We start from the raw sequence: 13,042 nt of genomic DNA on the forward strand, positions 1-13,042 counted from the left end.
AGTCGAAGGCTGTGTCGAAGGCTGTTTTCGTGTGTGAGGTTGGTGACGGAGGGCTACCCCTCTGGTAGCTTCCGCTGCACGGGGTGCTAGGTAATCTGGAAAGAGAAAGGGGCACTCTTCGGTGAACGCTTGGTGAGTACGGATCGTAGCTCTTAAGGTGGTTTTCAGGTGATAGGAAGCAGGTTGAGTTAGGACTTCGTTATTTTTAACTGTTGAAATACTTAAGAACTTCAGCTTAACTGAAGCGTGTGATGGGAATTATTTTTCCGAATGTGCCATAACTATATTTCTTTAAATAGGCGATTGTTGGGTGTTTGAGATAAAAATGTGGAAGTTACTTTGCTCATTTTGAACAACGATGAAGTAGAATTTCAAACGGTAAATCTGATTAGGAAAAGCTGGTTAAGGTCACATCAACCGTATGTGAGTGTAACACTGTGTCGAAGCAAGTATGATTTTTAATATTTTTAATCTTATATTTTTCGGAAGTTGCTTTTGTCTTTGTGTGTCGATTTTGTGCCACGTGTTTGGTAATCAATGACCCTTATGGTACATCTCGGCACCGCAATAGGCATTATTTTAACACTTTGCTTGCTTAATGAGCTATAATTTCTGCAAGAATATCTGTTCTTTCGTGCGCTTTCTACAAAGCAGCACAACAGTTTGATTCTGAATGCACCACGTGCTCTAGTTCGGCCGTTTGCAAGCAGCAGACGCAGTTAGTATGTTGAATAATTATCACACAACCTCATGCATTGGTTAAACCTCTGTCCAGAATAGTGCATGCGTAGAATCGTTATGCGAATTTCATTGAGATATTTTTATGGTATTAATGCAAAGGAGCTGATAGTATCATTGTCTCCCACCCCCGTTTTCTGTTTCTCTTCTTGCTGTAGTTAAATTGTGATCTGTTACATTCTCAAGAAATTCTTACTTTAATATTTCTAGTCAGGCACCAGTTATGTGTAGTTAGGATGTGCAACCAAATACTTAGATACAACAAACAACCTACGTGAAAGATAAATTCTGTGGTGCTGATCATACACACTTACTCCGATTTCCAATGGTGAATTTATCAAGTTGCTTCATGCACGACATGCAGTGCTATTTATATACACTCCTGGAAATTGAAATAAGAACACCGTGAATTCATTGTCCCAGGAAGGGGAAACTTTATTGACACATTCCTGGGGTCAGATACATCACATGCTCACACTGACAGAACCACAGGCACATAGACACAGGCAACAGAGCATGCACAATGTCGGCACTAGTACAGTGTATATCCACCTTTCGCAGCAATGCAGGCTGCTATTCTCCCATGGAGACGATCGTAGAGATGCTGGATGTAGTCCTGTGGAACGGCTTGCCATGCCATTTCCACCTGGCGCCTCAGTTGGACCAGCGTTCGTGCTGGACGTGCAGACCGCGTCAGACGACGCTTCATCCAGTCCCAAACATGCTCAATGGGGGATAGATCCGGAGATCTTGCTGGCCAGGGTAGTTGACTTACACCTTCTAGAGCACGTTGGGTGGCACGGGATACATGCGGACGTGCATTGTCCTGTTGGAACAGCAAGTTCCCTTGCCGGTCTAGGAATGGTAGAACGATGGGTTCGATGACGGTTTGGATGTACCGTGCACTATTCAGTGTCCCCTCGACGATCACCAGTGGTGTACGGCCAGTGTAGGAGATCGCTCCCCACACCATGATGCCGGGTGTTGGCCCTGTGTGCCTCGGTCGTATGCAGTCCTGATTGTGGCGCTCACCTGCAAGGCGCCAAACACGCATACGACCATCATTGGCACCACGGCAGAAGCGACTCTCATCGCTGAAGACGAACGTCTCCATTCGTCCCTCCATTCACGCCTGTCGCGACACCACTGGAGGCGGGCTGCACGATGTTGGGGCGTGAGCGGAAGACGGCCTAACGGTGTGCGGGACCGTAGCCCAGCTTCATGGAGACGGTTGCGAATGGTCCTCGCCGATACCCCAGGAGCAACAGTGTCCCTAATTTGCTGGGAAGTGGCGGTGCGGTCCCCTACGGCACTGCGTAGGATCCTACGGTCTTGGCGTGCATCCGTGCGTCGCTGCGGTCCGGTCCCAGGTCGACGGGCACGTGCACCTTCCGCCGACCACTGGCGACAACATCGATGTACTGTGGAGACCTCACGCCCCACGTGTTGAGCAATTCGGCGGTACGTCCACCCGGCCTCCCGCATGCCCACTATACGCCCTCGCTCAAAGTCCGTCAACTGCACGTACGGTTCACGTCCACGCTGTCGCGGCATGCTACCAGTGTTAAAGACTGCGATGGAGCTCCGTATGCCACGGCAAACTGGCTGACACTGACGGCGGCGGTGCACAAATGCTGCGCAGCTAGCGCCATTCGACGGCCAACACCGCGGTTCCTGGTGTGTCCGCTGTGCCGTGCGTGTGATCATTGCTTGTACAGCCCTCTCGCAGTGTCCGGAGCAAGTATGGTGGGTCTGACACACCGGTGTCAATGTGTTCTTTTTTCCATTTCCAGGAGTGTATTAAAGCAAATTGCATACTGGTAATTAAATTATTAAAGTAATTAAACTAATAAACTGAATTTCTGAAATTTTATCATTATTTGTGTGAGAGAAACAGCCAGAAATGCGAGATAACGTATATGGCTCGATGTGAAACGTCATAAAGACAGTAATACGTTACAATGGTTGTTTACATCCTTGGGTAGGTTTAGTGACTTCTCTGAACAGTCAAATGGACTGTGTCTGTGATTCAATATCCATAGTCAACGTTTATCTTCAGCAGGTCTGGGAACCGGGGTGATGCAAATCTTTTTTTGATGTGTGTATTTACGTCGTTTACGACGAGTATTTTATCAAAACAATGAAAGTTGTAAGACAGTGTACTAACGATGTAATATGGGCCTCACATCAGTCCAGAAGTGAGTAAAATAGTCACTTTATTATAAACGAAATTGTAACACCCCACACGTCACTTATCTGGTTTCGGCGTGTGTTCACCCCAGCTAATTGACTAACAGATCAACAGAGAGTGCAAAACTGCCGCAATATCGGATAACGCAAAGAAAGTAATAAGGCCCTGTGACTCCTGATTTAACTGTGGTGGCAGTGTTGACATTAATTGATTCACAATTGATCACTTTTAATTAAAAAGGGTTGCACATTGATGTTATATTCAGCTATTGAACACCAGATGCAAATGTTGAACATAAAATTAATTAAGAAAGTGACTTGGGATTTCAACTACTTGATTGAAAACAGATGCAGGCGATTAGCACAAATTTATTTTAACTCCCGACCTTCAATCATCACACTACATGACTCTCCTATCAGGCAGTGGTAATAAATTGCGTTTACGTGGAGTAAAGCGCTATAAATCAAAATTAATTCCTATCGACTGACCCAGGCGTAATGCGAAGTGCGAGAAGAATTTCCCAATACAAGGCCCATGAAACCCTCGTGGAACCTTTTCCGACGTGATCCACAAATTAATCAGCCGGAGCAGGTGCAATATCACCGAATTCAGCGTGGCGGGGCGGCGTCGTTGTGCGGACGTCGGCCGCCCTCGTGATGCTGCAAGGCTGCGCTCGCCTATTCACTCCTAGCTATCTTGCTCAGTACATAGCTGAACCAAAACTTCCTATCTCCAAGCTCAATTGTTCCATTTGCTAAATCCTAAACTGCAGAGCTGCTCACTCTTTCTCAGGCAAGCTGAGTAAAGAACGCCACGTCCGCACTCTAGGCAAGCTGGGAATGGAAGACCGCTACGGAGACTTCTCCCAGTCCGCTCTTCGCCTCGGTTTCCCCTCCAGCAAAATCCCTCACGCCAATTGCAGCGCAAGTCGCGTTAATTACGCGTCGCTTCCCAGTGCCGACCAATGCCTGCTCTGGGAAGTGAACAAATTCCCACAAAATTTCCCTCCCTCTCAACTTCTGCTATTTAGCTCCTCCCAGGCCACCCATCAAGGTTAGCGTCTGCACAAAACACCAATTTTTCTGGAATTCTGACTCCCTGAAGAGTACTTCAAATTCCTTGGTCCTACATTCCCATCGGAGGCTGGCATATTTCATTCTGTCGTTCTTCACCTGATTTACTTCAGACTCTGTGGACTGTGAATTCAGCATGAAGTTGCTATAGTCACGAACACGCATATTTTGGCCTCTGTTGACCGCTCCACCGTAGCTCTGCGCGACTTTCTCGCATGTTTCACTGAAAACGGGAAGACGGATATTTATCAACAGGTGTTCAAGTTCTCCGTATGCCTCCCGGTACACCAGCATGGGGTCAACCACCCACTCACTGTCACTCATCTTAAGGCAGCTGGAGACTGCGCCCCATTACCGCTTTCTCAAAGCTTGAGCTGCCTATTTTCGCTTCCCTTCGCCGCTTCCCAGACGGCCGCGGTCAACTCTGAATACTTCCCCGGGATAAACTAGCCACCAGTAAATTGGCGCGTTTCCACAAAGTTTTTATGTCATGTGAATTACTTTAAAACCATCACCTGACATTAATTATTCCAATACATCCATACTATACTCTCTACAAGATGCATTGTGCCTTGTCAGTCATTTTTGTTCAGCCCTACTGTTCGCTCAACGTGAGTTCAGTGATCTTTAATGAAGTCATGTAAGGGGCATGTTCTTGCCATCTTACAAAATTCATATTTATACATGCTGTCACCAAAATTGTATTTGCAGGTACTTCACAATGGCAATAACTGACGAAACAGACTGTCGTGAATAAAGATTATTTATTATAAACAGTTGTTTTGGTGCATCTTTCTAATAATCATGTCATTATCTTACATATATTATGCTGCCGGCTCTAAAGAAGAAAAATTGTTAATGATACCATCTTATGAAATAAAGGTGAATATTCTGCGTTTTATTCGCTTAAAAGACAAATTGGTGAAGATAATTGAAGGTATCAAATATAATAAGCTTTGTCTTCGATATAATGTCATTCATACATATGCCTACATAAAAATGACAACAGGATGAGAATCTTGTACCTCAAAGTAAGAACTATACACGAAGATTGTGGATAAGACAAGACATACGGGACAAGTTGCACTGAAAAGAAACATTGAACCAAGAACTTTATGTAGCACATCTAAAGTTAAGTAAAAGTGTAACAGCTTTAACTTTTGATTATGTTGCAAGTTCGTACATAGACATACATGGCACACAAGCAGACATATTCGACGTTTCCATAGCATGAAGTTCACTTTTAGCATCACATACGACAACCTACACATGAATATCAATGTCATTTCCAACTTTATCCACGTTTAGCAAATTTCACAAATGTAGAATTTACATATAACGAAACAAATCTCGTCACAAAATGTCTGAAATACAAATAGCACCAAAATTACGGGAACATTCTGAAAAGCACTTGATAGCCACTACTAGAGTTGCAATAGATGTAGCAAACCTCTCCTACAGAAAACAGAATGAAATTTCAGTTAACATAACAAACATTGTAGACAAGGAACCATGCAAACAGAGTACCTACAAATACTAGCTCAAAAAAGAATATAAAATTCTTAGTAATACAACCCATAAACTAATATCAAATGATGCTATACTACTGAAAGCTGATAAAGGGAATAGCATGGTCATACTAAACAACAATTACTATATAGATAAGATCATGACATTCTTTGAATCTAGTAATATCACAGAATTGCCTCGCAGTAGATATGCTACTAAAATGAAGAAAACTATTAAAAATTGTGATACCATTCTCACTGAAGATGAAAAAAGATGTATTTTCATCAATCCACATATATCAAAATTACGAACCCAGCTAAGAACACATAAACAGACGCTTTAGATTCGTCATTTAATTAAGTGCATAAATAGCGCATCACATTATATAAACAAAAAACTAAACACACAATTAATAAAACTGTATACTTTCAACATGAAGTACACAATTAAAAACTTGTGTAATCTGGCAAGAGATATAAAATCAACACCAATAACACATGTGGTAAATTTATTTTATTTGATATCATCAATCTACATAACAAAGGATATTATCCAGATTATAAAATATAAATTGTTATAATACAGGAAATATCCATGACTGCAACACTTGAAATTATATATTTTTTGGCAATAGCACTATAACAAATTGTACTCAAGCAGATGTAGTTGTTGTTGTGTGGTCTTCAGTCCTGAGACTGGTTTGATGCAGCTCTCCATGCTACTCTATCCTGTGCAGGCTTCTTTATCTCCCAGTACCTACTGGAGCCTACATCCCTCAGAATCTGCTTAGTGTATTCATCTCTTGGTCTCCCTCTACGATTTTTACCCTCCACGCTGCCCTCCAGTACTAAATTGGTGACCCCTTGATGCCTCAGAGCATGTCCTACCAACCGATTCCTTCTTGTAGTCAAGTTGTGTCACAAACTCCTCTTCTCCCCAATTCTATTCAATGTCTCCTCATTAGTTATGTGATCTATCTAACTAATCTTCACCATTCTTCTGTAGCACCACATTTCGAAAGCTTCTATTCTCTTCTTGTCTAAACTATTCATCGTCCATGCTTCACTTCCATACATGGCTACACTCCTTACAAATACTTTCAGAAACGACTTCATGACACTTAAATCAATACTCGATGTTAACAAATTTCTCTTCTTCAGAAACGCTTTCCTTGCCATTGTCAGTCTACATTAAATATCCTCTCTACTTCGACCATCATCAGTTATTTTGCTCCCCAAATAGCAAAACTCCTTTACTACTTTAAGTGTCTCATTTCCTAATCTAATTCCCTCAGCATCACCCGACTTAATTCGACTACATTCCATTATCCTCGTTTTGCTTTTGTTGATGTTCATCTTATACCCTCCTTTCAAGGCACTGTCCATTTCGTTTAACTGCTTTTCTAAGACCTTTGCTGTCTCTGACAGAATTACAATGTCATCGGCGAACCTCAAGGTTTTTATTTCTTCTCCATGGATTTTAATACCAACTTCGAACTTTTCTTTTGTTTCCTTTACTGCTTGCTCAATATACAGATTGAATAGCATCGGGGAGAGGCTATAACCCTGTCTCACTCCCTTCGCAACCACTGCTTCCCTTTCATGTCCCTCGACTCTTATAACCGCCATCTGCTTTCTGTACAAATTGTAAATAGCCTTTCGCTCCCTGTATTTTACCCCTGCCACCTTCAGAATTTGAAAGAGAGTATTCCAGTCAACATTGTCAAAAGCTTTCTCTAAGTCTACAAATGCTAGAAATGTAGGTTTGCCTTTCCTTAATCTTTCTTCTAAGATGTAGTAGCCATAGGTAGTAGGGTAGCAGGCATATTAGCCGATATTTTCCGAAATGCTCTGGAAGAGAAATTCGTTAACTCAAATTGGCCTACTCTCAGCCAAATTGTGTACTATTTTAAGTATGTAGATGATACCCACATGCTGACAGATGGCAGCCACGGAGATATCGAAATACCTACCAAAAACTTAACCAACTACACCCTCAAATTTAATTTCACCATGTAAACTGAGAAAGACGATACCGCTAACTATCTAGACCTGACAATTGGCAAAAATAATAATCACCATACATTTGACATCTTTAGAAAGAATATCACTTCTGACAACATCATAAAGGCCAATTTTTGTCAAATAATGTCGCATAAACAAGCATTTTTCCATCGAATGATTAACAGATAAAATAACTTACCATTACATTACATTCCAAAACCAGCAATTCACATAGCACTCTTCGTTATATAGCATATACAAATGACTTTAACCGGAACATAACCATAAAAGTAAACTAAAAGTGTAAAACACCAAAGCAGAACCCAATACATAGCGAGATATGCCTAATTCAAGAAACATCACCTAAACATTCCATGTCCTCTTGTGTATACGTTACCAGAGCTTCTGCTCCACATTCTTAGTAAACTTCTGAACAGAATTTTAACTTTACCACTTAAGCAAACGAATAGTTGGTAAGTATCAGTTTTAAACTTGGCAAATAACTTCTCTGTTACTAGATGAACAACGTCTAATACATCACGTTTAGACACAATAAATTTGTAAGTAGGGCTGTTTATGTTTTCTTATTGGCAACGTTACGTAGCGCTCTGTATGAAAATCACTGGCTGTGCTGTGTGCCGTCTGTGGCTGGTTTGCATTGTTGTTGGCCATTGTAGTGTCGGGCAGTTGGCTGTTAACAGCGCGTAGCGTTGCGCAGTTAGAGGTGAGCCGCCAGCAGTGGTGGATGTGAGGAGAGAGATGGCGGAGTTTTGAAATTTGTAGTACTAGATATCATGAACTGCTATATACATTATGACTTTTGAACACTAATGAGGTAAATACATTGTTTGTTCTCTATTAAAATCTTTCATTTGCTAACTATGCCTATCAGTAGTTAGTGCCTTCTGTAGTTTGAATCTTTTATTTAGCTGGCAGTAGTGGCGGTCGCTGTATTGCAGTAGTTCGAGTAACGAAGATTTTTGGTGAGGTAAGTGATTTGTGAAAGGTATAGGTTAATGTTAGTCAGGGCCATTCTTTTGTAGGGATTTTTGAAAGTCAGATTGCGTTGCGCTAAAAAATATTGTGTGTCAGTTTAAGCACAGTCATGTATAATTGTTCTAAGGGGATGTTTCATATGGCGACCCTGCCCAACACTACAATGGCCAACAACAATGCAAACCAGCCACAGACTGCACACAGCACAGCCAGTGATTTTCATACAGAGCGCTACGTAACGTTGCCAATAAGAAAACATAAACAGCCTACTTACATAGCCCCCTTGCACCCCACAAAAAATTTTACAAATTGTTTTGGGCAGTAGCCAATAATGATTTGATAAAATTTTTCATATTTACGATACCAAAGATATCAAATGCACACACTTATTGATACAATGTTGGTCAAAAGCTAAAATTTTCTCACAGTCCCATAAAGACAGTCCTGATCATTCATCACAGTAAAATTACAGTGCTTTTTTTTTCTCAAAGTCTGAGTAGTAAAAGAGAATACACATGGAAGTAGTGGATTTCCATGACATCTTGAAGAAGTAGTGTTGTCCTTCCAACGGAAAGACAGTGCTGACTCTTGACATGCAGAATGGTAATGGGCCACAACAGAGCAAACCCACAGCAGAGTCATTCGACGTTTTGAAGAATATTGGTAGGTAGGTCATCACGGAGCAGACCCACTGTAGTCCTGGTAGAGATTATGGTATTGGTGGGCCACCAGAGGTGCAGACCCACTGTAGTCCTTGTAAAGATTGTGGTATTGGTGGGTCATCAAAGATGCAGACCCACTGTAGTCCTTGTAGAGATGGCCAGCAGCCATCTGTTTGTGACTGTGCCGGTGCGCAATCACCATTGGAGAGTCTTGCGGACAATATAGCAAGTCCATAACCAGCACTTGTGCACTCACAAAGTTTTTGGAATTGTCCTTAGAACCAGCAATGCTGTTGTCCAGTCCCTTGCTGAATTTTTAACACACGTGCAAACACTAACAGTCCCTACTTCTCACATATTGTCCATATACTATGACCAACAGAAACGTGTGCAGTGAAATGGAACTTACAAGTCAATAATATGATGAACTGGTGACAATTACAATTTTATAACATAAGAATACAATTACAAAAGTACAAAATACATCATTAAAGAACATAACAATACAGATAACATTTGTAGAACAGGCTTTACAAAAGAATAGAAATAGACATATACATCAGTGTTACAGGAATTATGACATAAGTAAATAAATAAAATAATGAGAATAGTTTTCGAAACATTAATTTCACACATGAGAATTGAAACAGAACAGAATTAATAATGTGTAAACATCTTTACAAAGAAAATGACATATTATAAATGCAAATTATATTTGAGGATAACAGTATTCCTAGTCATTAGTGAATGTAGATTAGTACCAGAAAAATTCTACAACATAAATCATATTAGCGAAACACATAAAGACAGGAAAAACACAAATACACAAGAGTACACAAACACATAGTAGAATAACTCAGGAGGAAAGGACAGGGTTTGTTTTCAGTGTAAAATTTGCTACTGCAGTCCAACCTAAAACTTCATTCCATAGATCTTTCGTCTTATTTCAACATTTGTTTCCACCAAAAAAATCCTATTCAAGCATGCTTTCTGTATTTATATGTTTTATTTCTTATCTCATTATTTATTTTCCATTATCTGACCTATTATTTACTTCCAATAAAATCCCACCTAAACCTGTTGTTCCTAAACCCTACTTTTTTGCTCATATCCTCTTTCAAAATACTTTTTTTTTTGGCCAAACCATTTTCTTATAGCTTCTCAATGCATATCTTCCAATTCATCACAACTCGTTCTCTCATATAGCCTACCCCATCTTAAGCTAACTTAAATCTACTGAGCTCAGATGCTAAACTAAGGAATGAGGCAATGCAGCAGCTCAAAACAATTAACACAAACAGCAATGATAAAGAATACAAATGGCAAAGCAAGCAGCATAAATTAGCAAAGCAAATGCAATATGACAACTAATATAAGGCAATTGGCAGCAAACAAGAAAAATAAATTCGTAGTAAAACTGGCTTAACAGAGTAATACAAAGTTAAATTTAGTAGCACTTTGCCTGGCACACAGCAGCAGCAAATGCAATAACTTATACCTGAACATGACAAAGCTCAAGCAAAAAAAATATTACACTAAAAATGGCCCTGTCTAATACCTATGTCACATCTTAACACTAGAGTGATGCATCACAAAAACTTATTCTGCAAGAAAGTTACCAAGTCATTAAAAAAATTATTTATGCAATTCCTGTGAAGGGAAATGTCTATTTGTGCTCTCTTTTCTAAGAAAGTATATGAGAAACGTATTCTTTACTGGGTCTGTAGACAGAAAATAGTGATATTAGTACATCTATTAAATTTTATAATAACCAATGCTGCAGTGCAGCTAGAAACTAGATATTAAAGAAAATGAGCAAATATGTACAAAGGAAGGCATGAAACATCATTCATTAGCCATATGGCATTTCATAAGGTAGTAAAAAAAATCTCTCAACTAGAAAGACAGTAGTCATAATCAGGTGCATAGACATAAAATATATATCGTCATTTCATTAGACATTTCAGTAAATATCATAAATTAAGAGCTCCACAGTGTTATCATATGTTTTCAAGTTTGAGCGTGTCATATTTAGGATGCTTTCTACAAAGAAATGTCAATAGCGAGGATAATGGCCTCCTTTTTTCTCCACCTGTGCTTCTGAAAGGCGCACACTAATGGCTTTTTTCCAGGCGACTGTCGCGCAGCTGCCCACGTAATGCATCGTGCCCACGACGTATTATGTGAAGGTCACTTAACTTTCTTACCGAAATATTTACAACACCAGTCTGCACTACAATGGCAGTCTCATATACCAAATTTCACGGGTCGAGAATTTGCGTTGCAAATGTGTAGAAACAAAATCCTATGAATACAGGGTGATTCAAAAAGAATACCACAACATTAAAAATGTGTATTTAATGAAAGAAACATAATATAACCTTCTGTTATACATCATTACAAAGAGTATTTAAAAAGGTTTTTTTTCACCCAAAAACAAGTTCAGAGATGTTCAATATGGCTCCCTCCAGACACTCGAGCAATATCAACCCGATACTCCAACTCGTTCCACACTCTCTGTAGCATATCAGGCGTAACAGTTTGGATAGCTGCTGTTATTTCTCGTTTCAAATCATCAATGGTGGCTGGGAAAGGTGGCCAAAACACCATATCCTTAACATAACCCCATAAGAAAAAATCGCAGGGGGTAAGATCAGGGCTTCTTGGAGGCCAGTGATGAAGTGCTCTGTCACGGGCTGCCTGGCGGCCGATCCATCGCCTCGGGTAGTTGACGTTCAGGTAGTTACGGACAGATAAGTGCCAATGTGGTGGCGCTCCATCCTGCTGAAATATGAATTGTTGTGCTTCTTGTTCGAGCTGAGGGAACAGCCAATTCTCTAACATCTCCAGATACTGTAGTCTAGTTACAGTAACACCTTCGAAGGAAAAGGGACCAAAAACTTTATTGGCTGAAATGGCACAGAAGATGTTCACCTTAGGCGAGTCACGTTCGTACAGAGTTGTTTCCCGCAGATTCTCAGTGCCCCATATACAGACATTGTGACGGTTGACTTTCCCGTTAGTGTGGAAAGTTGCTTCATCACTAAACACAATCTTTGAAACGAAAGATTCATCTGTTTCCATCTGAGCAAGGATAAAATTACAGAAATCGATTCTTTTAATCTTATCAGCTGCAGACAACAGCGCCTCAAGCAAACAAATGTACAACTAAATGAAACTTTATAGGTCCCTTAATTCGCCGACAGATAGTGCTTAGCTATGCCTTTTGTCGTTGCAGAGTTTTAAATTCCTAAAGTTGTGGTATTCTTTTTGAATCACCCTGTATAACATAGTCCAAAAAATTTTCGTCGGCATTGTAATACATTCACGCATTTACATACATTTCATAACTCTTAAAGTACGATTCTTGGTTTCCAACAACCTTTTTCACAAACCAGAGTCCCTAACCACTACTCATTATTCCTTACCTTATTCGTCGACGCCTCTTCAATATTTCATCATAACAGATACGTAGCATAATCAAATAACTCATATAGCATCAGCTTATTGATCATAAACATAACGCAACAGCATGATACACATAGTCATCGTAATAATAACATCATAACACCTCAGTCAACCCTCAAAATCGTCGTAGCTTCCTCCAATAATTACAAAACCTAAAAAAAATTCTCTGCTCATGTCAAAAGTGTCATCTGCCTCAAACGTACTTTAAAATCATGCTCCCTTACCAGATACATCATTCAAAGCTCTTATAGTATCACAATGGTTCCGAAGCTCGCTGTATTGCAGTAGTTCGAGTAACGAAGATTTTTGGTGAGGTAAGTGATTTGTGAAAGGTATAGGTTAATGTTAGTCAGGGCCATTCTTTTGTAGGGATTTTTGAAAGTCAGATTGCGTTGCGCTAAA

The sequence above is a fragment of the Schistocerca cancellata genome, chromosome 1, assembly GCF_023864275.1.
Source record: "Schistocerca cancellata isolate TAMUIC-IGC-003103 chromosome 1, iqSchCanc2.1, whole genome shotgun sequence".
NCBI classification, from domain to species: domain Eukaryota; kingdom Metazoa; phylum Arthropoda; class Insecta; order Orthoptera; family Acrididae; genus Schistocerca; species Schistocerca cancellata.